We start from the raw sequence: 24,075 nt of genomic DNA on the forward strand, positions 1-24,075 counted from the left end.
CATAAACCAGACCATTAGAGTCAAAAGTGTTCAAATTCCTAGAGGATTAGTCAAGAGATGAATGCAAATTTGACAGGCATATCCCTCCAAAATTGGTTCTGATTCCATAATCAAGATTGATTTAAGTTTCCTCACAGGCATGGTATTGTGCTGAGGGCTGTAGGTAGTAAGCAAGTTAAACAAGCATAAATGCAGTTAACAATGAAAACTTAAGGGTAAAAATGCAGTTAATGAAAATACCCGCTCTCTTCTATTTGCTCTCTCCAGACTTGCCTCTAGGCTAGAGTCTAGACTATCACCTCATCTTAGCCCTGCCAAACACCAGTGGCTGGCCCCACCGCTGCTCCCACCAAGTCTGCAAATAAGTGACAGGTGATCTCCACAGGCTTCTAACAGGCTATCAGGTCACACAGTACTTTGCTTGGAAAAACTCACTTATGTATCTCATCACTGATCAAATTCAAGTACTTCATATTTACAGTTTAAAAGCCTAAAATGGGTTAGTTTATCATAGCCCAGCTTCATGACACTGATGCATGTGCTTGTTCCGAGTGGCTATGAGCTCGGTGCTCTTTGATTTAAGTGCAGGAAGCTTTTATTTTTGAATTTCTACTTACTCATGGCAATACATCAAACAATCAGTTTTAATATCTTTAGGGTTAAGTGCACTCATGTAATTTAGAATTAAATGATTTTTATTAAGCACTTTTACAGACTATCTACATGCTATACAACTCCACTGATTAAGGATCAGGGTGACTGGTAAAACAGTAGCCCCCATGAATTAGGGAAGCATTAGTGAAATGCATTTTCTGAATACATCACAGAATGCATTCAGTACTAAGCAACTCAAATGTCACAAGAGAGTCCGAATGAAAATTTCCCTCCACAAGGCAAACACACAGATAACTCTGTGGGCTATACTGGATATTAATGGTGACATACCCCTGGTTTGTGGTCTTTCTGCTTCTCCTGGACTATATTCTCATCCACTCCACTCTTACCTCAGTCTGACGACCTTCAACTTCTAAGTTTAGTTGGTTATTTCTCTTTGAGGATGCTAGGAAATGGGGTGTGGAATGGGATAGTAGTCAACCTGCCCAGGTCCTGTTTCCTTGTAAAAAATTTGCAGTAGAGCTGTTCACCAGTAGAGGGCAGCATAAATCTGTTGCCTTGCACATGCTCAGAGAGGCTTTGGGCTTGAGGCTTTGGGCTTCACCCTTCTGTAAAAGGCAGACTGGAGCCTAGGGGTGTGTCTGGCAGGTGCCACTGGGACACTATGGGATTCTGTGTGCTGTTGAATCTGATCATATCTACAATTAATGGCTACTTGATCAAAACTAATGAAAACCTCTCTTGCCTACCGTTTCAGCTGGGCATGGTTGCAGCAAGGCCATGTGAAGACACCAGGGCTTACTCTAAGATTTTTTGGAGAATTATAGAGTTCTATTTTTGGCTCAGAGGTGGGTATTTTTTTTTTTGCTTTGTTTTGTTTTTGTTTTGGTGTGTGTGTGTGTGTGTGTGTGTGTGTGTGTGTGTGTGTGTGTGTGTGTATGTGCGTCTTTCCCCCCGAAAAAGGCAAACCAAATTTAATTCTCGAAAGAGAAATTATTCAACTGTGGCCGTGTGAACTGGCAAAACTTTCTCTCTTCCTCCATCCAAAGGATATGTAGAGTCAAAAGGATCTTATTGGAACTAGCATCCATTCTTCCAACTAGCTCAAGTGGTTGCTTTTGTAAAGCTGTCAGGCCTCAGTTGTAAGAAGAAAATGTTTCTCAGCATAATGATAGCAGGGGTTGATGGTAGTGGTGGTCCCTAAAAATCAAAGCCAAAGTCAGGCAAATAGCGGAAGTATTCTTTCCTTTATGGAGAATTAGACTAATAAAGTAAATAACTCTTATTACAAGCCGCACTTACTTCACTGGTGACACATGTCTTATCAGTGGGGAAGCTATACTCTGATTAGATTTTCTTCAGGGAACAAAAATATTCCTCTGGAGACTGTGGACTGAGTGGAGAACTTCACCTGAGGCTTTGCTTGAGTTTTCAAGTGCCGTAAGGAGCCAGAGGAAGAAGATTCCTCCTGAAAGGTGAGGGAGGAGTGGACCCAAAGTGAGCTGTGGGGTCACTTACCTGGGAGACTTGACGAGAGGTTTGAGATGGGGGCTGGGTGGGGTGACCAGAGGGAGGAGAGATAACTCAGGTGGGGAGAGCACCTCTAGCAGAAGGGGGCAATTGGAGGCACTATCCTTGGGTGTTCCTAATTCTGGAAGGTCCTGTCCCTTGGTTGGTACAAGGAAACATCTAAATTGAACTGTTATTTCTCCCTGCAACACCATTTAGAAAATTGCCTTCAGTAAAGAGTTTTGTTTTTCTATGTTCTAGTCTGGAGGGCTTGGTTTCACGGAGACTGATAGGCTTGGGGGAGCAGGAAGACTACTTCCTTGAGAGCTTTCAGGGCTGAGGGCAGGAGGAACACTGGCTGCCTTCTGTGGATTGCCTTTATCAGAAGCACAGGGACCCATGACCCAAGATGGTCACAGGAACCACAGGCATCAAAACTAATGTGTAAATTCTCTGCTGCTCTCTGCCTATAACTTTTGTGTCACTCAAAGTTAAAATCGGATTTTGTGTCCAACTTTCCTTCCCAAGTCAACTATTTCTCTCCTGAGGGTTTGCCTGTTTTGGGTAGGTACCCCTTCTCTGTACTTCCATACTCTGTGCTCACACTTGCCATAGCATCTACCAACAGTATGGAAATTTCCTTTCTAGGCTGGGAGCTTCGGGAGGGCAGAGATATTGTCAGTTTTTTTCATGGTTTGAGCCCTAGTGCATATTATAGTGCCTGTACAAAATAGGTGATCGAGAACTATATGTTGGACAAATACATGAGCAGAATTACTTGCCTTACCACATTTATTCCTTATAATTTCTATTATTACCTCCCATTTAATAGATGTGAAAAATGAGGCTTAAGCAGTTACATCAATTTCTCAAGATTACACAGCCAGTGTATAATTCAGGAGGAACGGGAAATTGAAGGATAAGTAGAATTTCAACAGGTAAAGATGGAAAAGGGACCTTCTAAGAGGAGGTAAGCACATAAATATAAGTAGCACATGAATATAGCAAAGCATAAGGCATCTTTGGGGACTGGTTTTGTTCACTTTGTATTGCAGTGGTCTGAAGATAAGGCCTGAAATAGAGTAACAGTGAAGTAAAATACAAGAGTACATAACATTTATTGAGCATTTAGTACATTCCAACGTAATTCTAAACACTTTGATGTAAAAAATACATTTAAATGGTTAATATATGCACATGATAAAAAAATGTTTAAAGAAACAGAAGGGCATACAGTGAAGAGTAAGACTCGCTCCTATATATATCTTCCTCTACCTCTTTCCTACTCTCCTGAGGCAACCATTGCTACTGGGTTTTTTTTTTTGTATATCCTTCTAAAGATTTCTATTATATGGATTTGGAAGCATATATGTACTTTTTTTTACACAAATGTCATGTACTAATGTACTCCTTGTGTTTTTCATTTTCAATGTGTTAGACATTGACTCATATTTTGGAGCTGCCTCATTCTTTTTACCTGCCTCTTAGTATTCCATTATATGGATGTGTTATAACCCATTTAACCAGTTCCTTCCTAATAGACATTGAGAGTGATGCAAGTCTTTTGCTATTACAATCAACTATATTGAATATCCTTATATGTTTCGCTTTCAATTCATTTGTGAGTATATCTGTAAGCTAATTCCTAGAAGTGGAATTGAAAAAAGGAATGTGAATTTTTACTTTTCTCAGGTATTGTAAAATTGCTCTCCAAAAAAGTTATAGTTCTTTGTACTCTTTCCCACAATGTATTATCAAACCTTCTGATCTTTGCTTATTTGATAGGTCAAAAATGAATTTTCACTGTTGTTTTAATTTGTATTTTTCCTATGATGAATAAAATGAGCATTACTTGATATATCTTAAACTTAATACAATTTTATTTCATAAAAATATAAATAAAATGTATAATAAATGTTTATTGAAATTAATTAAAATTTAAAGTTTAATATAATTTAAAATAAATAATATATAAGATATTTTATAAAATAAACTAAACATTATTTGATGTATTTTTCCTTTTTCCTGTACTGTGTTCATTTTCTTTTTTTAAAATGTTGCTTTCCTGGTCTTTTTTTTATTGATTTGTATGGCCTCTTTATATATTAGGGGAATTAACCCCTTAGTATTATATGTAGTACTAGTATTTTTTTTCCTTTAAATTGTCACATTCTTCTGATATTATCTATGGCATTTTTATGTTTTTATTTTTTACAAATATTTTATCTCAGAAAATTTCAAACATATACAAAAACAGAATAATAGGTTAACAAGCTTTTATGGACTACATAAATACCCAGCATTATCAATATGTAGACAAATTTAATTCATTTATTACCACCCCTCCCTGCATTACTTCTCTCCCTTTGCCTTACTGGGTTATTTTAAAGTAAATATATCATTTTATGCTATTTTTGTCTATGATAATTATAGTCCTGTAGTGACTTTAATTTCTGGGTAGTCAAATTTATTAGTCTTTCGTTTTATGGTTCCTGATGTTTGGATCACCAGAAACTCCCTGATACTATATAAAGCCACAACAAACTTTTGAGGTGAATAATATTTGAAAGATGAGCCAAACTGAGCCACAGAAAAGTTAGGGTACCTTGCCTTTACACATCTTGTAAAGGGTAAGGGTTGGGACAAAACCCCAAAAACCTAATCCAGGGCTCCCCCTCTTGACCATCACACCATACCCCTGCCTAGTGAGGCTGTCATGGCCATGCTGAGCAATCCTGAGGCCTCATGTTGGCACTCAGGTTGGTTCATGGCTGCTGAGCAGTGCAATCACACACGAGTGGTCTGCTCCACAGTGGCTGATTGTACATGAGCCTTTTGAGGTGGTGAGGGTCTGTCACAGATCCCCTTGAGAATCTCATGAAAGTTCTTGGACCCTGGTCTTAGGAAGCACGCATATTTACACACACACACACACACACACACACACACACACACACAAACACACACCAGCTGTAAGGACAGCCTCCAGGGACTTGCTTATCTTCATTCTGTCATCTCTGTATTAGGCAAGGAAACAGGCTTTCAGTTACCGTGAATCTGGATTGGATACTTATCAGGGTTTTTTGCCATTCAGTTCTGCAGAGAACAGTGCAGTTTGATTATATTTGTGTTCATAGGCAGGTGATGGTGACCTATTTAATCAATACATCTAAAGGCTAAGAGGTAAGCTATGTTATTCAGGCTCAGTAACAAAGCTTATGCTAATTTAACCTGACATGTTGCATGTTGGGTTAATATGATTTGGGTTACATGTATCATTTTTAGAAATTGATGTTTTTGTTGCTGGTTTCTCCTGACATTTTTGAACTGTAATATGGAATGCAATACTTCTCCAACAAAGAAGGTAATTCTCACTAGTGAAGATAATTAATGGTTATTTGATCATATTACAGCATAGAAATGATGTTTTTGCTACACAATAGGTTTCCTAATTGGTGATCCAAGGATGACCATGTTCATTTTCAGGCGATAGAGATTTCCTACTGTGCGTGGCATTATCTCTTCATACTGTGATGGCAGTATGGACATAGCCAATAAGAAAATTAATTTACAATGCTTCAACAATCATTATAAAAGACCTAATAATGCTAATTTAGGTGGATGATGAGTCATCTAATTAGTTAATTAAAAAGGACCTTGCTGCCAATCTCCTACAAAGGAGCATGCTGTGCTGTAGGTGTCCGATAGAGCTGAACAACGCTGAGGGAAGGTAGGTGAACACACACTGACCCCCACCGAGCCATGTCATGTTTATAGTCATGAAAGCACAAGCAAAAGCAATCGTTTTACTCAAAACCAGAACCAAACTACCAAATTTTAAATAATTGTAATTTTGCTCCTATTTTGTGAGGAAAAAAAAAATCTGCCGGCTTATTTGTCAGCTTTACAACTCCTTAAACTGTCTTTAAATCTTGATTTGATTCCTCAACTTCAAAATGCTCTCATAGATTTATTACCCTCTAGTTTTTCTTAAAGAAAATAATAAAATCACTGCCATTGGGTGGAAAAGTACCAATATCTCCATTGATTTAGCTACTCTTAGCTGTAGTATTTGTATCTAATTTATAAAACTCATATGCACATGTAGGCCATAAACAAAAATGGGGTCGCTAATTTTAATTAGCTTGTCTAGCTGGTGGTCCCACATAGCTGGGGATTCAGAGGTCCCAGTTACTTCCCCCCTTTCAGCTTTTGTTATTTCACACTAATAGGTTTTTGTATTTTTAGCCTGTCTTCATGTGAGAAGTACTCTGTCCCTTCAGTGAGTTTAGCTGCTTTACCCTAGGCTTTGCCAGATGTCCTGATTCTTTTTCTTTCTTTTCTTTCTTTTTTTTTTTTGATGGGGGGGGTGTGTGTGGAAGGGCAATCATTGGGACAACCAGAACATCACATATTTCTCATTTGAATGCAACATAATTGCTCAGAAAGAACATCTATCTTTACCAATACGGTGAAATATTCCTTTTCTAACTGCCAGCTTGGAATAACTAATTTTTAAAGGTTTTTGTATTATAAAGTAGGAAATGATTTCTTTTCTATAGAAAAGGTATTGAACATGATAACAATAAAAGCTACCTAATGACTGAATGGAAGTTCAGCATTTTCTTAAAGAGTTTACAAAACCACAATAGGTTTTCTTTCTGTCAATTCAGATATTTATAGGTCATCCAGTCTGGCCTTCTGCCACAGTGCACCTATAATTCCTTATTTTAAAATATTAATTAACTTTTAAACATAAGTCCTTTAGCGCTGGATACAGTACTGCCTATATGAAGGAAATAACATGACTGAGGTGAAGAATGGTGTTTCTTGGAATAGGTATTGTTTGCCAAGCTGTATCTAAGAGCCCTACAGAAAGTAGAAAAAGACATTATAGAAGAGTGAGCAGACATTTTTACAAGGTCACTTCATTCAGACTGGAAAGTGGCCAGCACAATGTCATTATTTACAACAGGATCTGGGAACACTTGAGGAAATTACAGACCATTTAGTTTTGATTCCATTGTGGGGGGCAAAGTCTTAGGAAGTATTTTAGGAGATTAAATGGGGAACACTGAGAAAAGCACAGCTTGATTAAGGATAGCCAATGCAGTTTCTGGAATGAAAAAGTCATGCTTCAATAATTTTTTGACTTCTTTAGGGAAGTAAATGCCAAGAAAAGCAAATGAGTGCCTCAAAATTCTGTATTCTAAGTTTCCAGGAGATGTTTGTTAAAGTTTTGCTTGACAAATTAGCACACACAAGGAAGTGATTCTTAAAATTGGAGAAATGCAGAGACAAAGATTGTGCATTAAATTGTTTTTAAATTAAAAAGGAATAAGGCAAATATACCATAGGATTAAAGAATCTTACTGAAACAAAGACTATAATAGTCTAAGTCAGTTTATATACTCCATTGTATTTACCACCATCAGCATCATATTTTTTGTGAATTCATTATGTAATTGTGCAGAATTTTTCCATAAGACAATAGAAAAAAATTAAAATCCCTGACTTTCAGGAATATACACCTAATAGAGACAACACTGATTCAGATAAGCAGACAGAAAACTAGACAAACATGTAACAAAAATTTAATAAGTTTGGCTGTTAGATTGCTAGTAGCGAGGAAAACATGGTTGTTTTTCAAATTCAGGACTAGCGTTCATAGAGTTTCTTTGGGCTGGGGGAAGCAGAGCTGCCATGAAAAGATGTTTGATGGAGGGCAAACTCTATAACCATCAAAGGAATAAGCAGAGCACGGGCATTTTCTGGGAATGAGAAGGATCCTGGACCCGTATGGGAGGTCATCTAGGTTGCCCAGTCTAAGTGGAAGGTAGGAGGGAGTGGCCCTAGAAGGGTCATCTACAACTACACATGAATAGGGAGTTAACTGAAAATGAATAAGGAATAGACCAAAAATAAGCAAATGACATTAGGGTGTTGGATTATACACCTGTAGGTCCTTTCCAAATCTAAAATACTATGATCTCCTAGGAGACACACTACAGGTTTAGTAAGGACGGGACCTCAGAGAATCTCTTCTAATAAGACAGGAAGACTTCCTGGATAAAGTGACCTACAGATGTACAACATCTTCTAGAAGGCAAGACTGCCAATATAATAAGAGGGGAGAGTTCATTATATCTGGACATTTATTGAGTACTTACTATGTCCCAGACACTATGCTAAGCATTTAGCATACATTATCTTTACTTTAATTCTCTCTGCAATCTTAATAAAAGGTAGATACTAAAATTACCCCCATTCTATAGTTGAGGAAACTAGAGAGGGCAAGTAACTTGTTTAAGATTCACATAGCCAGTAAGTGAAAGCTACTAGAGCCAGTTATTTCAAGCCACTATATAAAAGTGTCTCACTTCGCCTGATAATAAGATTTAACCTGTGGTAAAAAGCAGATATTCCTGACCCCTCCCCCAATGCTTCTAGAAGTAGTTTCTAGGATGGAGCCTGTGAATACAATTTTTTACAAGCACCCTAAGTCAGTCTTAGGCTCAGCCTTGCTTGAGACACAGTGCCCTAATACCACAATGCCTCTGAGGAAACCAAATTACTGTATCCCAAAGCCTAGAAAATTCTGGCAGCTGGAAGGCTATGTGATAGTTACGGCTTTACAGAGGACCGGGGAGCCCAGGGACCCCACAGTAGCATCAGCACACGAGGCGGCAGCCATACATTTGTCTGCAAGACACCCTCACCGTCCTGGCTCTATCCTATGTAAACTCTCTGTGGCTTAAAACAAGTCCTGTTGATAAACTACTGTTCAGAGAACCAGGCTCCAGAATTTTTAAAAAAATTCTTACATGAAGTAAAAACAATAAGAAGAAAAATTGAACCATGTGGAACTATCTAGGAAGGGATTCTTTCTGATCAAAAGTGGGGGGAGGGGGGAGGAATAGGAGACCTTAAAAATCCCTTATTTTAGTGAGACTGCAATTGCTTAATACTTTGAACCCCAGTTATTTGTCATCTTTGGTGTCTTTGTTAACTGAACGCTTAAATTGAGGCATAAGGCCTTTTTTGGAATGTACATTAAAGTATGCAATCTATCTTCTTGGTACAAGAACTCTAAAAAGATTACGCATTTAATTAAATGCACCAGAGCTTCAAAGTGCTGCTAAGGTCTGAACACACTCTTCAAGGGATCCATGGGGAAACTACCAATTACACATTCAAATAAACATACCATAGCGGCCTAGGGCTCATTTGTGTCCACACTTCAATCAATTCGACAAACATTCATTGAGCCCCCTACTATGTGCCAGGCACTAGGACAATGCTCTAAGGGGAATACAGAAATGAATGCAACAATAGCCTTTATCTTAAAGAAACATGATTGAATCAATGAGATAAGACATGTACAGAGATGACTCTAATACAAGCTCTGAATATCATGAAAGACTAAGAACAAATGTTCAGGGAGCTCAGACTGCTGCCAGGCTCTGCAACGTCTTCAGGGAAGAGATGACATTCGAGCTCAGACTGAAAGGATGGGCAGGATTTGTAAAGAGAGCTTATGAAATTTTCATTTTCTACCTTTATATTCTCATCTGTAAAATAGCGATAATAATAGTTCTCACAGGCTACTCTGCAATAATGATTACAGGGTCAACCCAACTCCATGGATAGTTCAGAAGTAATAGTTACTTCTCAAGGAATGTGCACGCTTGCTACTACCCATTATTAACTCCCTCTTTTTTTTTTTTTATGTTTCCAGGGTCACCATTCAAAGCCCTTCAGAGTGATGATAAAGTATAAGCCTTATATTAGAAAGGTTATAAACCTTTCTAGTTGCTAGAGTGTTGCAAACCCCACAAAAGTGTACCATAAGAATGAATGTACTGTCAGATATATGGTGATGGAAGGAGAACTGACTCTGGGTGGTGAACACACAATGTGATATATAGATGATGTATTATAGAATTGTACACCTGAAACCTATGTAATTTTACTAACCATTGTCACCCCAATGTATTTAATTAAAAATTAAAAAAAAATGAATGTACTGTCTAGCTGTGTACAAATCTGTTTTTTTGTTTTGTTTTGTTTTGTATGTTGGTTGCTATGTGTTGAGGTGAACCAGACAGGTTAAGTTCTTTTCTGTGAGTAAAGGACACATCACCCTCTTGACTTGTTCAACAAAAATGCCTCTCACATTTGTCTTGACTGTTCTGGTCCCACTTGCCCTATTTTGGTTCCGTCCCTTATCACTTCACCATTAGAATACTGCACATTTCTTCCAACTGGCATCTAAGCTTTCCATTTGCTGTTCTTTTACATAAACCGTCATCAGATTAATTTTCCTAATATGGTGCTAGGTTCACATCCCTTTGCTCAAAGTCCTTCAGTGGCTCTCTCCTGCCCTCCAAAGAGATTCCAGACACCAGGGCCTGCCATTCTGAACTCTACAGTCTGGACCCAATACACTTGTCTAGCCTTAAATCCCTCGACACTCCCATGTCTGTGCGTATGCTCCTCTCACTGAGTAAAACACTTAACTCCCACCTTCATATATCAAAATAGAAACCATCCCTCAATGCCTGCCCAGCCCAACTGCAGCCCTCCACCAACATTCTGTACCTACTGCTTGGTCCTGTACATATTTGAGTACTTGGTTATATTCATCAGGATAGGTAACATTAGCTGCCTACAATATAATACAATAATAGAGTCTTGTTGCCTGTTTCAGGCTTGCTTATTTTAGGCACTCAATAACTAGTTAAATTATAAGAATATTTAGTAATAATAATAATATTTAGCATTTATTAACTGCTATGTATCATGTGCCATTTAAATTCTTTGCATACATTATCTCACATTATCTTTCCAAGGTCCCTCTGAAGTAGGTATTGTTATTATCCCCATTAAGGGGTGAGGGAACTGAGGCACCAAAAGTAATTTGCCCAACGTTACACAACTAGTAAAATGGACTTGGATAGTTTTACTCCTGATGCTTTTGATGAATACAGCATGCCAGCTCCAATTTTTTTAAGTCTTTTACAATCTGTACAAAAGTTTCATTTTCTCTTCACAACAAACTAATGAGGTTAGAACTATTATCTTCTCTTTCCAGATGTGGTAACTGAGGCTTAGTGGCAGGTCCAGAGTTACCTAGTGAGTCACTGAGTAAGGATTTGAACACTAGAGGTCATTCCTCCTTAGTGCTTTAAGGAGTCACAGCAGTACGAGATCTGACAATTGAGTTCCTGAACTCATCCTAGAAAAGTGCTACATACCTCATTGCTGAATGTCACTATGATCACCTTTAAAGTACTCCCCTTGGGAAGCTATGCACCGATGCCAGTGCCTAGTCCACCCTTCCAAGCAATTTTGGAATTCGTTTTCTGGAATGACCATCAGAGCTGTCATTGTATTACCCTTGACGTCCTGAGTGTCATCAAAATGCCTTCCTTTCAATATTTCCTTTATCTTCAGGTAAAGAAAGAAGTCATTGGGAGCTAGATCAGGTGAGTAGGGAGGGTGTTCCAATACAGTTATTTGTTTGCTGGCTAAAAACTCCCTCACAGACAGTGCTGTGTGAGCTGTTGCATTGTCGTGATGCAAGCAAGAGTCATGAATTGTTGGCAAAAAGTTCAGGTCGTTAAACTTTTTCACACAGCCTTTTCAGCACTTCCAAATAGTAAACTTGGCTAACTGTCCAGTTGGCACAAATTCATAATGAATAATCATTCTGATATCAATAAAGCTTAGCAACATCGTTTGACTTGATTTGGACTGACGGAACTTTTTTGGTCGTGGAGAATTGGCTGACTTCCGTTGTGCACTTTGACACTTTGTTTCAGGGTTGTATTGGTACATCCATGTTTCATCACCAGTTATAACATGGCCCAAAACATCATCTTGCCTCTCCAAAAGGTTTAGGTTTTGGCAAACTTTGACTCTCCTTTGCTTTTGTTCATTGGTGAGCTCTTTCGAGACCATTTTTGCACACACACTTTTCTCATGCCAAGGTTTTCAGTTAAGGTTTTCTTGACTGTTTCTTTATGGATGTTTACTTGGTCTACTGTGCTTCTCACAGTCAGCCGATGATTTGGATGCACAATTCGATGAATTTTTGCAATGTTTTCATCAGTTCTGCTTATTACTGGCTGCCATGACCTCTCTTCATCAGTGACATGTTCTCTCCCCTCAGAAAAACGCTTAATCCATTTGTACACTGCCGTTTTCTTCATAGCATTATCCCCATAAACTTGGACTAACATGTCTCTGATTTCACTTCCACTCTTGCCAGGTTTAACAAGAAATTTAATGTTCGTTTTTGCTCTAATTCAAGCTCAGACATTCTCGCGACAGCACACAAAAACACACAACAACAACAATGAATGCCACTCAGCAAGACACCACCACATGTCAACATGAACACAGCTGTGAGACACTGATATACCAAGGTTATGAAAGCTTACTGAGCTGTTTGTACAGCGCTGCCAATGTAAGCGCACAGTGGCAATTTCACAGTCTTATTTGTGTTGTAGCAGTATATAGTAATAAAGAAGATAGGTTTGACAAACCCATTAATTGAGAGTATAAATTTGAGCCAGTGTATCAGTCAGCTATTCCTGCAATAAAGTTATGTAACAAATAACCCCCAAATTTCTATGGCTTATGACAATAAGCATGTATTTCTTGTATACCAAGTTTTGGGGCAGATTTGATTCTGATGGGCTCAGCCAGGATTGGCTTGGCATGGCTTGACTCCAGACTTTGAATTAGGTTCAAGTCTACTTTATCTTTCTCCCTCAAAATAGTATCTATGCAGGCAGGCTCTTTTCATAGTGACTAGCAGAAGCACAAGAAAGAAACCAATTCACACAAGCACTTTTAGTCCTTGGTTCACATCACTTCTGCCCACATATCCTTGGTCAAAGGAAGTTGCATGACTGACCTCAACATCAATGGGGTGAGGAAATATACTCTACCTACTCTGTGGGAGGTGTTGAAAGGAGGCAGTGAAGAATTGGTAATGATAATTCAATCTACCTGATCTATAAAGTAGGGATAATGATATTTACTTTAGCATATGTTGTAAGGAATATATTAGATAATTCATGTGAGGTGGATATTACAGTCCTGCCACACAGTAATTGATCACCAAATATTAATTCCCTCTATTTTATCCCCTTCCTTAACTATTAGAAGGAAGGTAGAAGGAAGCAATGCTTCCTATCTTTAACCAAGTAGAAAAATGGACAATATTCTTAGGCAAAGCAAAGAAAAACACACCTTCATTAACATTTTTTTTTGCATTCTTGACTAATGTTTACTTACTACCACATTTCCTCCCACTTAACTGCAAAATAACCATCAAAATCAGGAAAATAACTTTGATATACTATTCAGTCTAATTCTCAGATTCCATTAAAGTTTTCCCAATTGTCCAAACAATCCAGTTCAGAATCATGCAATGCATTTCGTTGTCTACCACTTTAGTCTCCTTTAATCTGGAACAGTTTCTCAGTCTTTCATTGACTTTCATAACTATAGCAGTTTTCTACACTGAATAACAATTGCCACAACTTATCAGCTTAAAACAATACATATTTATAATTTCAAGGTTTCTGTGGATCAGGAGTCCAAGCCCAGCTTAACTGGGCTCTATGCTCAGTTGTTAGCAGATTTCATTTCCTTGCTGCTTCAGGACTGAGGCTTTAGTTTCTTTTTGGAAGCCACTCTTAGCTCCTAGAGGCTGTCCATAGTTCCTTGCCATGTGAGCTTCTACAACATGGCCACTTACTTCACGGCAGCTTACTTCAGGGACTGTAGGGCGGGGGAGGGGGGAGGGTCTCCTACTCTCTGGATATGGAAACTGAGGTGCAGAGAAGTTGAATACAATCAGGCCATAGTCGAGGGAGGATTTGAAACCAGGTCACTTGACTATTAAACTTCCATTCATTCTCATTCTCATCATTCCCAGGTACTTGTTCCCTTTCCAGAACACTAACCCACCTAACTCTGGTTAGCATGCTAAAAAGACATGGGTTGAAACTAGTTAGGATTATTAAAATTCCATAATATTCACACTTTAATAAGGAAATCTTAAAAATCAAACACTTGCAATTTTCAAAAAATATTCCAACAGGAAGTAGAGAGAATTATTTCTTGAGAAAAGAAATTTGATTGGTTTGAGGGTAAATGGGATCAAATATATGGTGATGGAAGAACTGACTCTGGGTGGTGAACACACAATGTGATATATAGATGATGTATTACAGGGACTGCACACTTGAAAACTATGTAACTTTACTAACGATTGTCACCCCAATAAACTTTAATTTAAAAAAAAGGAATTTGATTGGTGCCCCTCAAAAAAGGAGTGGCCTATTTGCCCTGCTTATGGGTATCCAGCATAAGACACTGAATTAAATAAGGTGTGATAGCTGTGAGATGTACAATTAGTACAATTTAATAATTACGTTGATGCAGCTAGGTATTACATCAATGAATCTCAGTGTAAATGATCAAAAAAACCAATACTGAAAAGCTTACCTTTAAAGCTAAATTGGAATAGAAACTTTATAAGGTGTATTAAAATCAACATTTTCATACCTGGTAAAATAGAGAAATAGCACTTGCTTGTATTACTGTCCTACCTAACAAAAATAAAAATTATAAGATTATACCGTGAACTAAATAATAAATACTATCAATGGGTATATATTGATAGTGAAATTATGGGTGATTTTTAAGATTTCCTACATTTTTTATATATTAAAAATAAATGTATCATTTTTAGAATCAGGAAAAAAGTGGTTAAATGTTAGAAAACACTAAAGAAGTTTCTGTTCATGAGGAGAAGCTTTAATTGCTAAACATGTAAATAAAGCTATTTATTTCCATGTTGTGTTTCTGCATATGTAAATATTTGAACAACTTATAGATTCATTTTGTACAATTAAGATCTGCTGCTTCTGAAACTTACTATATAAAGAACTTAATTTGAATAGATAACTACACTTTACTTTTTTATATGAAGACTTTTTGTTATAGTTTTAGTCTTTACTACCAGAGAAGTCGGCAGAGTAGAGGTTAAGGGCCTGGGCTCAGGTTCAAATCCTAGCTCCATCACCTAGCTGTGGAACAATGGACAAGCTACTCATAACCTTTGTGCTTCAATCTCCTCATCCATAAAATGGAGGCAATAATAACTCCTGTTTCATAGGTTTGTGGTGAGGATTAAATGTGTTAAGCACTTAGAACAATGAATGCTCAAGATACATAAGTATTTGCTATCATAATTATTACCAAGTTGGAAGCCTCTTCAAGGTGGGGGTGGGGGTGGCTATTTTATTTACTCCTCTTCAGTACTTAACTACTGTCCCTTGCATATAGGAAAACATCAACAAATGATTATAAATGACAGGATTAAACGGAAAGCTGAAATTAAAATGAGAACTACATAGTCACTAAAACAAAAATTAGAAGGTTTTATGGACTGTCATGTGTGAACTCTCAAGTGTGAATTCTGTCAGTATTTTTCTTTGGTTCCCTACTAAGAGCTCTGGGAGGAAGAACCCACTTTTCATTTGTCACTGTAAACTCTATAGAGATTTTTCACTAAGGGTACACAGATAAGAATCAAATTTAGAATGTTTATTATCCAGGACTCTCTATGAATGTAACAGAACCCCAATTCTAATTAGTTCATGTAAAATGAAAAAGATGTAAGTGGCTTATATGTGCCCATACAGAAGCAGGGAGGTGCTGAAGCTGGCCTTTGTGACACCTGGAATCAGACGGGTCAGTTTGTCTACCAAGCCGTTTCTTGTATGCATTCTCTCTCTAGGTTTCACATCTCACTCTTTGCCTCTTGTTCTATCTCTTCCATGTTAGCTTTGTTCTCTCCCATTGCGGGCAGATTCTGTGTAGTGTAGGGGACACAGCTGCCAGCAGCCCTAAGCTCACATCCTCAGATCTTCTCAAACAAAGAGGAGAGAAATCTTACCCAGTATCTCCCATGATAAAACATGCCAGGGAAGGCTTTTAGGGGCCCTGGTTGGGTATTTTGCCCACCCCTGGATCAATCATTATGTCTAGGAAGAAGGATTACATAAAACAGATACTAATCGCTCCCTCCAGGGTTTGTTTTTGTTATTTGTTTATTCGGACTGGTTGGATTATTTTAATGAATTCTATATTCCCCCACAGTGTAAGGCCTCTGATGTTGCTCCGCAGGGAGCATATCTCAGGGTATATTACTCTTTCCATGACCACACCATGACCACACCAATCTGTTAAAACCCACTGATGTCTAGAGGTGGAGGAGAAGTGGTTCCCCCAAAAGCAGGTAGACAGGTAGCCCAGGCAGGCTAATGTAGGAATGCCAAATATCAGGCCACTGTCTCAACATGTGTCTTCTACATGAAATAATTTAAGGGATTTAAGAGACTACATTAAATTATGGAATGCACTACTGAGGTAGGACCTAGACACTTAACTAAAAGTATTCCAAAGTAGAAATGTCTCAGGTCTCTGTGAGCGTTAGTTACAGGATTAATATGATCAGCTAGCCTCTCCCACTTCTTTAAGTTCAATGATTATAATTGCAATACTCTGCTTGGAAAGAAGCTAAGGCCCAACGATATTACCAAGATCTCTCACTACCCCTAATTTTCTATTAAATAAAAATATACATTATATTTTTTGCTATCAATGCAAAACATAGAAATTAGTGGCTTTAATCTTTCTCTGGTTCTTCTGAGTCTTCTTGGATTAACCTGGGGGAGACTGAAGAAGCTTGGAATAATTACATGATGCATAGTAAGAATTGATGTACCAAAGGATTTGTAAGCCACAGTGAAGGCCAGTTGAAACTGGATGGCTTAAAGTGAAGGCAGTCCAAGACTAATGGCCTTTTCACTCAATTTAAATATTAAAGGCACGATACTAATTAACGCATACATACATAATATTTCAATGTACACCAGAATTCTTTACATATGTAATGTTTAAATTACATTCCAGAACTCTTTCTACATAAAGGTCTGAATAATGGCCCCAGTACCTCGGATATTCACATTGTGCTGCCAGGCACTGCATGTTTGTAGTTCATAGTATAGATCCTATTTTTCTGAAATCTCATGACTACAGAAGCCACCTGTTTACTAATCAGACAATATCTGACAAATTTCCTAGTTAGACAGAAAGATCTTATTTTATTCACAATTTAGTATTTTAAGCTACACTCTTGACTTTTACTTTGAAATCTTTCAACAATTAAAATCTCACATCTAGATGGAAAGCAATAAAGAATTTCCTACTAAAGATATTTTCCTTCTTTATGAAAAGTGTCTTAAAATCTGTAGCTTTAATTAAAAATTGCACATGCCCTTAGATCCAGCATTTCCACTACCAGGAATAAACAAATTATCATGTACTTAGAAAAAAAATCTAGCTACTAGAGTGTTCATGATATTATGGTTTATATCAGCAAAAAATTGAAAATAAGTTAAAGGTACAATAGTAAATTTAAACATAAAATATGGCATATCCATACACTAAAATTAGTAAAAATTATGTTGTGGAAGAATATATAACAATATAAAAACATTCTAAATTTGTGATAAGGCTTGTTTTAAAAAATAGTTACAAAATCACATATTCCTATTATTTAAAATGTACATACATTTATACATATAAATGAAGAAAAAATGGAGAATGAACATTATACATACCAAAATATGAATAATGTCATCTGAGTCTTGGTAGCAAAATTATGGATTACTTTTTTGTATCTTATATGTGTTTCCTAAATTTTCTATAATAAATAAATATTTCATTTATGTAATAAAAATAATAAAAATTATTATCCACAAATGAGGCTTTAAGTATTAAAAACACATGGACATTATTGAGTACTCTAAGGAAACAATTATTATTAGCAGATTACCTATGTTCCTTTGTAGTAATTTCTCTGTGACTTTTCACACTATTCCACAATTACATCCTGGACTTTATCAAAACTCATAGACATATCTGATCTAAATGAAAATTAACAGAAATCTTCAAAAGAGCTATGAGGGACATTACTTTTGTGAATAGATAGTCAGCACACTGGAGACAGACATTGTGTCCTCTTTCTCATCTTAGATTTCACTCCTGGGCTTAACGGTGCTTTGCTGGTACCAGTGCTCAGTCACTAATTAAATCAACGTTAAATGAATGTTAAAACTCCTTGAAGTCCTGCCTAATTGCTGACAGCACCCTACAGGGTTTGCTATGAGATGTACATACACTGTAACCTGCCAAAATGAGAACCCAAAGCTGATTTGGGGGATTATAATTAAGGACAACTGCCTTTGCTTTGTTAACTCTGAAGTAGATTGAAAATAAACAGTGTCGATGCAAGAGTGGGATATGTGTAAAGAGTTCACATTTGTCATACCTCAGTTGGTATTTTGTAATAGGATTTTAATAGGTCCTCCATTTTGATCTCCTTTGCTATGATCCAATGTGACTATAATAGGCTAGATAAACTGTAAATCTCCTAGAAGAATGGAGCAGTGCAGAACAATTGTCATGATTTTCAAGTGCCATGCCTTTTGCCTAGCCCATTGTCCAAATATATTTCAACTGCAGACATATTTTCTAAATTAAATGTATTTTTTTATCTGTTGTATATGCACCGGAGTCCTTATCTTCAGGCATGCTTTTGCCCTCTCTATCACTTTAGTAATTTGAATCACTCGCACAAGTTCATGGAAAGCACGAGTACAGTGAGTGTAAGTCCTTATCTAAGTCCAGTGCATTCTGTTCACCTAGTTGGCTGCCTTACCATCTGCCCTTCACTTCTGGAGGACTTGAAATAAAGCAGGAGCCAAAGTAAATGCAGATATCCCACTGCTATCTATTTAACTTTCATTAAGTGAGTTGGTGCAGTGCTTGGGCCCCTTCTCAAAACCAGCCCATCATCTAAGAGTATTTACATAAGACTCTTTACATTATATGCCGACCTCTGCAACATTAGTATTAACTACTGACATCTGCCAAATCTGACTGGTAAGTGCTTTACAGTATCAATTCATCCCAAGCAAAAAGCATTTCTGAGTGCTGCAGTGCTCTTGTTAATGCCAATAAGAAGTATCGAGGCTCATATGACACCTAGCAGAAATTAGTACCCACATTCAAAGAAAAGTCTTTGTTATTTCCCAGAGTATTATGTGGACTTTATTGAGATGACTGCATCTGACACCTGCTGTAATATAAAATGCAGCTATAATTAGCCAACTGATGCTCACTGCAGTTTAGGTCGAATCCCTTCTGTGGGAATTATGCTTTAAAATATTCAGAACTCCAAGTGGCTCTCATTACATTTAATTTTAACTTAGAATTAGGTGGTCTAAAAAAAAATTTAGGATTGTAATAGCCCCCTGCTGAATGCCACACAGCAATGTGAAAACCCATAGGGTTTTTTTCCCCTCTAAATTAAAAAAAAAAAAAATGAGAACAGCAGACTACACTAGAGCCTTCAATTGAAGTCTGGCTTTGCTTAATTGTACTTTTTGCACTCATCAGTCTCTCCTCTTCAGACCAAGCTACAAAAATTGCCTGAATAGCCAAAGAAAAGTTTCCCACAGTCACTGGCCACAGAAAAACACTATTGTCCTTCCTCACAGTTTGATGGACAACATTTCTATAAATGGGTAGCTAGGCTGTCAATGGTACCCTTGCTGAAAAGGCAAAAGAAGAGAACAGATTCTGCCAATATCTGACAAAGCATGTTAACACATAATCAGGCATTCACTAGTCAGGCAGCTGCCCCTGGGACCTTCATCACACAGGTGCCTTTAAGCCATTTCCTATTCACAGATAAAGGAAACAAGCAGGAGATACCTGGGAAAGGAGCAGTCTATTATGGCTTGCCAAATGTCCATCTTCTGGGCTGTGTATATAAAAGTGAAAGAAGAAAAAGGAAACTGTAGTTTCAACTGAAAAATTATAAAACAGTGGAACATTTATAAAACCTATGATTTTAGCTGTGGTTTTTATTTTCTTTTCCTTTCTCTTTATTCTTTTAGGGGTGGATTTTTTGTTTGTTTGTATGACATAACAGCAGTCATGTCTAATAATAAAGGTCTTTTTTTTTTCTCAGTGGCTTGTGAAATGCATTTGCCCCAAAGCCCCTTCACACGCGAATGCTAAAATACTTACCTGGTCAAACTGAGCCACAAAGAATTTACTTTGCCATCTTGTGATATTTTTTCTACACACACACACACACACACACACACACACACACACACACACACACACTCCATTTCAAGTTTGGTGATCGACAATATCAAAGTGGTGATGGGGTGAATGATTCTCCAGTAAAGCTGGAACTCTGGACCATCTCTTGAGAAACCACCAAAATAAATACTTCAGGAGCATAATTACCATAGTTCATTTCTTCATATTTGCTTAGACTAAGAACATTAGTTGCTCAGACTAAAAACTTTGTACTGATCTACCCAGTCTGAGGAATATCAGACCTCAATACACAATGAAGCCAATGGGCCCATTAGCATAAACACAGGACATTTTCAAATTAAAAATAAATTAAAATTTAATAAGACATTTTCAAACTAAAATTTCATGATTACTACCTTAAGGTTGTTAAATATAAATTTCTATATTATTTCTTCCTTTTCATTTTACTCATTACCATACTCTCAGGTCCCTTATACTCAAAGTACAGAGCAGATATGAGGAAAGAACCAAGAATACAATTTTGGGAAGTGATTAAATCCTCAGGGAACTTAGATTGTCTAAATATGGTCCTTGAAATACAATTTGAAGATTGATGCACTCATAACTGTAACTTTTCCTCTACAAGGCAAGCAAGGTGCTTGGGGAAACACAAAATCAACACAGTGTATAAACTAAATGCCATGAGTTAAAGTGCTACTTTTTCAACTAACTTCTTGAGTGCTCCTCATTTTGTATCGTTTCCTCATCTGTAAGATATGACCGCATTGTTCACCACAAACAGTTTGGGGAAGAAGTCACGCCTGAAAGTTTCGGCACTTGGGGTGGGGAAGAGAGAATATCTACTAAGTGACACAAAACCAATCAAGGATCATGAACATTTTAGAAAGATAACACTGCATTTTCCGACTTAAACTTTTTTCTTCTTTATTACTTATTTCTAGAATAAAAATAAAATTTGAGGCTTACTTTAGTTAATAAATCTTTAGTAAATTAGGATTTATTAATTTTATAAGCCTTACAAATATAAAGACAAGAACCATTCCTTAAATCTGGTTCAATTCGATAATATTTAGTAATTGCTTATACATAATCATTGCCATTATTGCTACCATGCCTACGGTATGCTAGGTACTTTATATATGTTTGATTGTTTAATCTTTAGAACAACTCTCTGAGGTACATACAATTATTATCACCATTTTACAGATGAGAAAACTGAGGTGCTGGAAGACAGAGTAGTTTAACCTTCTCCACTCCTTTATTAAGTTGCAGAGGTTGGACTTGAACCCAGATCTGTCTCCTTCTAAAGACCATGTTTTTCCTATGAAACCATGGTTCATGTTTTCATTAATAGAACAAAATAAATTTTTATTAATTCATGATTTGAAAACAAAATACGCTCTTTTGTTAGCATATGTACATATTTATATTTTATGTTATATGTGTGTGTTTTATCATTGTAATATTAGTTAAATCAACTTCTTATCTCCAAGAATAACCAAAACTTTTTTGGATAGTTGAATTAGAGTTTTATTTTTCATTACTATTTCTAGGGAAAGAGTTTCCATCAGTGACAAAATTTATACTTGAAAGTTTGGACCAAAGACTACTTTTAGCTCAAAGGCATAGTCTATCTCCCCAACCAGATTAAAACTCCTTAAGGTCTAACAGGAATCCTGTCTTCAGCTTTCTCCAGATTTTTTTGTGGCAAAACATAATCTCTTAGGAATTTCTTCTTTAAGCGTATTCTAAAAACTCCTACAACTTAAAACACGCTTTTATTCTGGCTTTGGTTGAATCTACAGTTTCTCACTGTTGCCGATCAGGTCAAATACAAACATTTTAGCTTTGTGTTCAAGTTCATAGAAAAGGGATCGTAATGTGCCACTTCAAACTCTAATCTCACTCTTTACTCCAGATAAGCAAATCTCATCTCTGCTCTTTCCTTGCTCATTCCCATTTCTGGCCTCTTAGTTGCTTTGTTTTTTACTAGAAATACCCTTTTTCCTTCCTTCTACCAATCTAAACCTACTATTTCATGTTCATCTAATGGTATACCTTCTTCATGGAAATTTACTTAATTCACTCCATTCACCACTGATCTTTCACTTAATTTCATCTGCCCTTATTACTTTGTTGTGTGTCCTATCACCATTTACTTGGATGATATGATAGTCTGCCTCATTCTCCAGTTATTTCATGAAGCCCAGACCTATAATCACCAATTATAGCTTCCATGGGGGAAAAAGAAAACCATGAATCCATAAACAAATGAGTGAAGAATACAACAGTTTATCCTAATGCTCCACATAATATTCTCTCACATTCAGTCTTCGAAGAAAGTTAACATCCATTGATATCCTTCTAGTTCTACAACTAGAAAAGAATTGCATACTCAAATATGGCTTGAACAGACAATGAATTAGAAGAGCTACCATCTCCAATATTTTTTAGGTGGGTGTGGAACTCATTAGTGCACTAAATATTTCTGGGTTTTCTCTCCCCAAGCAAATAAGGCGATTGCCGTTCTTGACCGCATCTGAAGTTAGCATAGCCATCTGATTTGTTTTAGTCAATTAACGTGATCAGCAGTGACAAATATCACTTCTAGGGAGAAGCTTGAATAGTTTTGCTATTTGCCATTTTCCTTTTTCCTTTTGGTAGTAATTGTGAAAGAATGGAGGTGGAGTTCCTTCCTCAGCCAGGGTTCGTACATGACAGTAGCAGAATCCCCAGCGATTCATGATGGACATGTAACAGGAGCAAGTAACAAACTTGTCTTGTTTGAAGACACTAACATTTATTACTGCAGCATAGCCTGTCCTAGCTGCCTGATATAATAGCTTACTAAGGTTAAAATGGGACTCAGAATATCAAGATATGAGAACACTGATAAACAAAAGGATCGCTAAATTAAAGCATCTTCAAATATTATCCAGAAGTATATAAGATTAGGCATTTCCTTTCTGAAACTGGTGGGTGAAGAATCAAACTCAATAGGTCCTTCAAATATCTTCTTGTTTACAATTCCTTTTCTTTCTCCTCTTTGGTATCCATCATAAACTCTGCATATTATTTTGGAATTATACTGATCACAAACTCCACTAAAATCTTAATCACCACTAAGTTTAGTGGTAAATTTCCATATATATGTATATAATATATACATATAATTTCTAATTGAATATTAAAATATCTTTGGTGACCTTGTAGGTGCAGCTGCTATATGATATGCATATTTTTGGTATCATTTTGCTGGTGGTAATTTCCGGGGAGTCAGAATAAGAAATCACAGATCTGACTTTACTAATTACTTAAGCTTTTACCTAGTTATGGCATAAATATACATTACTTAAATTTTTATTTATTGTTTTATCTATTTATGGCATAAATATACTTTTTATTTTAAGATTTTTATTGGGGAATTGGGGGGATGGGAACAGTGCTGGGGAATTGGGGGAAGGGGAACAGACAAGTTGCTACTGTTTTGTTCTTCAGTCTAGTTGTGGAGGATGTTCCTTCATTGGCCCAAGTTGGCACCATCATTGCGCTCTTCCTGGGTGAGGCACATCAGTCGCCGGCTTCTGGACGGCCACTCATGGCGGCTGCTAGCCGCTGGCTGCGGCTGCTGGCTACATACGGTAGCCCATGGCAACCCACGGCCACAGGGGCTGCAGCCTACACTGTCGCCTCACGGCAGCCCAGCTCCAGGTTGAGCTGTTG

General features: G+C 37.1%; 1 long non-coding RNA gene across 1 annotated transcript; it reads left to right on the forward strand.

Moving 5' to 3' along the window:
- The first annotated feature begins 1,262 nt into the window (after positions 1-1,262).
- LOC109383876 (uncharacterized) lies at positions 1,263-10,046 on the forward strand. Its single transcript, XR_002124309.1, has 4 exons — positions 1,263-1,463; positions 1,978-2,090; positions 2,957-3,094; positions 9,863-10,046. It is a non-coding gene; the product is annotated as an uncharacterized LOC109383876 (long non-coding RNA).
- The last annotated feature ends 14,029 nt before the right edge of the window (positions 10,047-24,075 follow it).

The sequence above is a fragment of the Hipposideros armiger genome, unplaced genomic scaffold, assembly GCF_001890085.2.
Source record: "Hipposideros armiger isolate ML-2016 unplaced genomic scaffold, ASM189008v1 scaffold_90, whole genome shotgun sequence".
Classification (NCBI taxonomy): domain Eukaryota; kingdom Metazoa; phylum Chordata; class Mammalia; order Chiroptera; family Hipposideridae; genus Hipposideros; species Hipposideros armiger.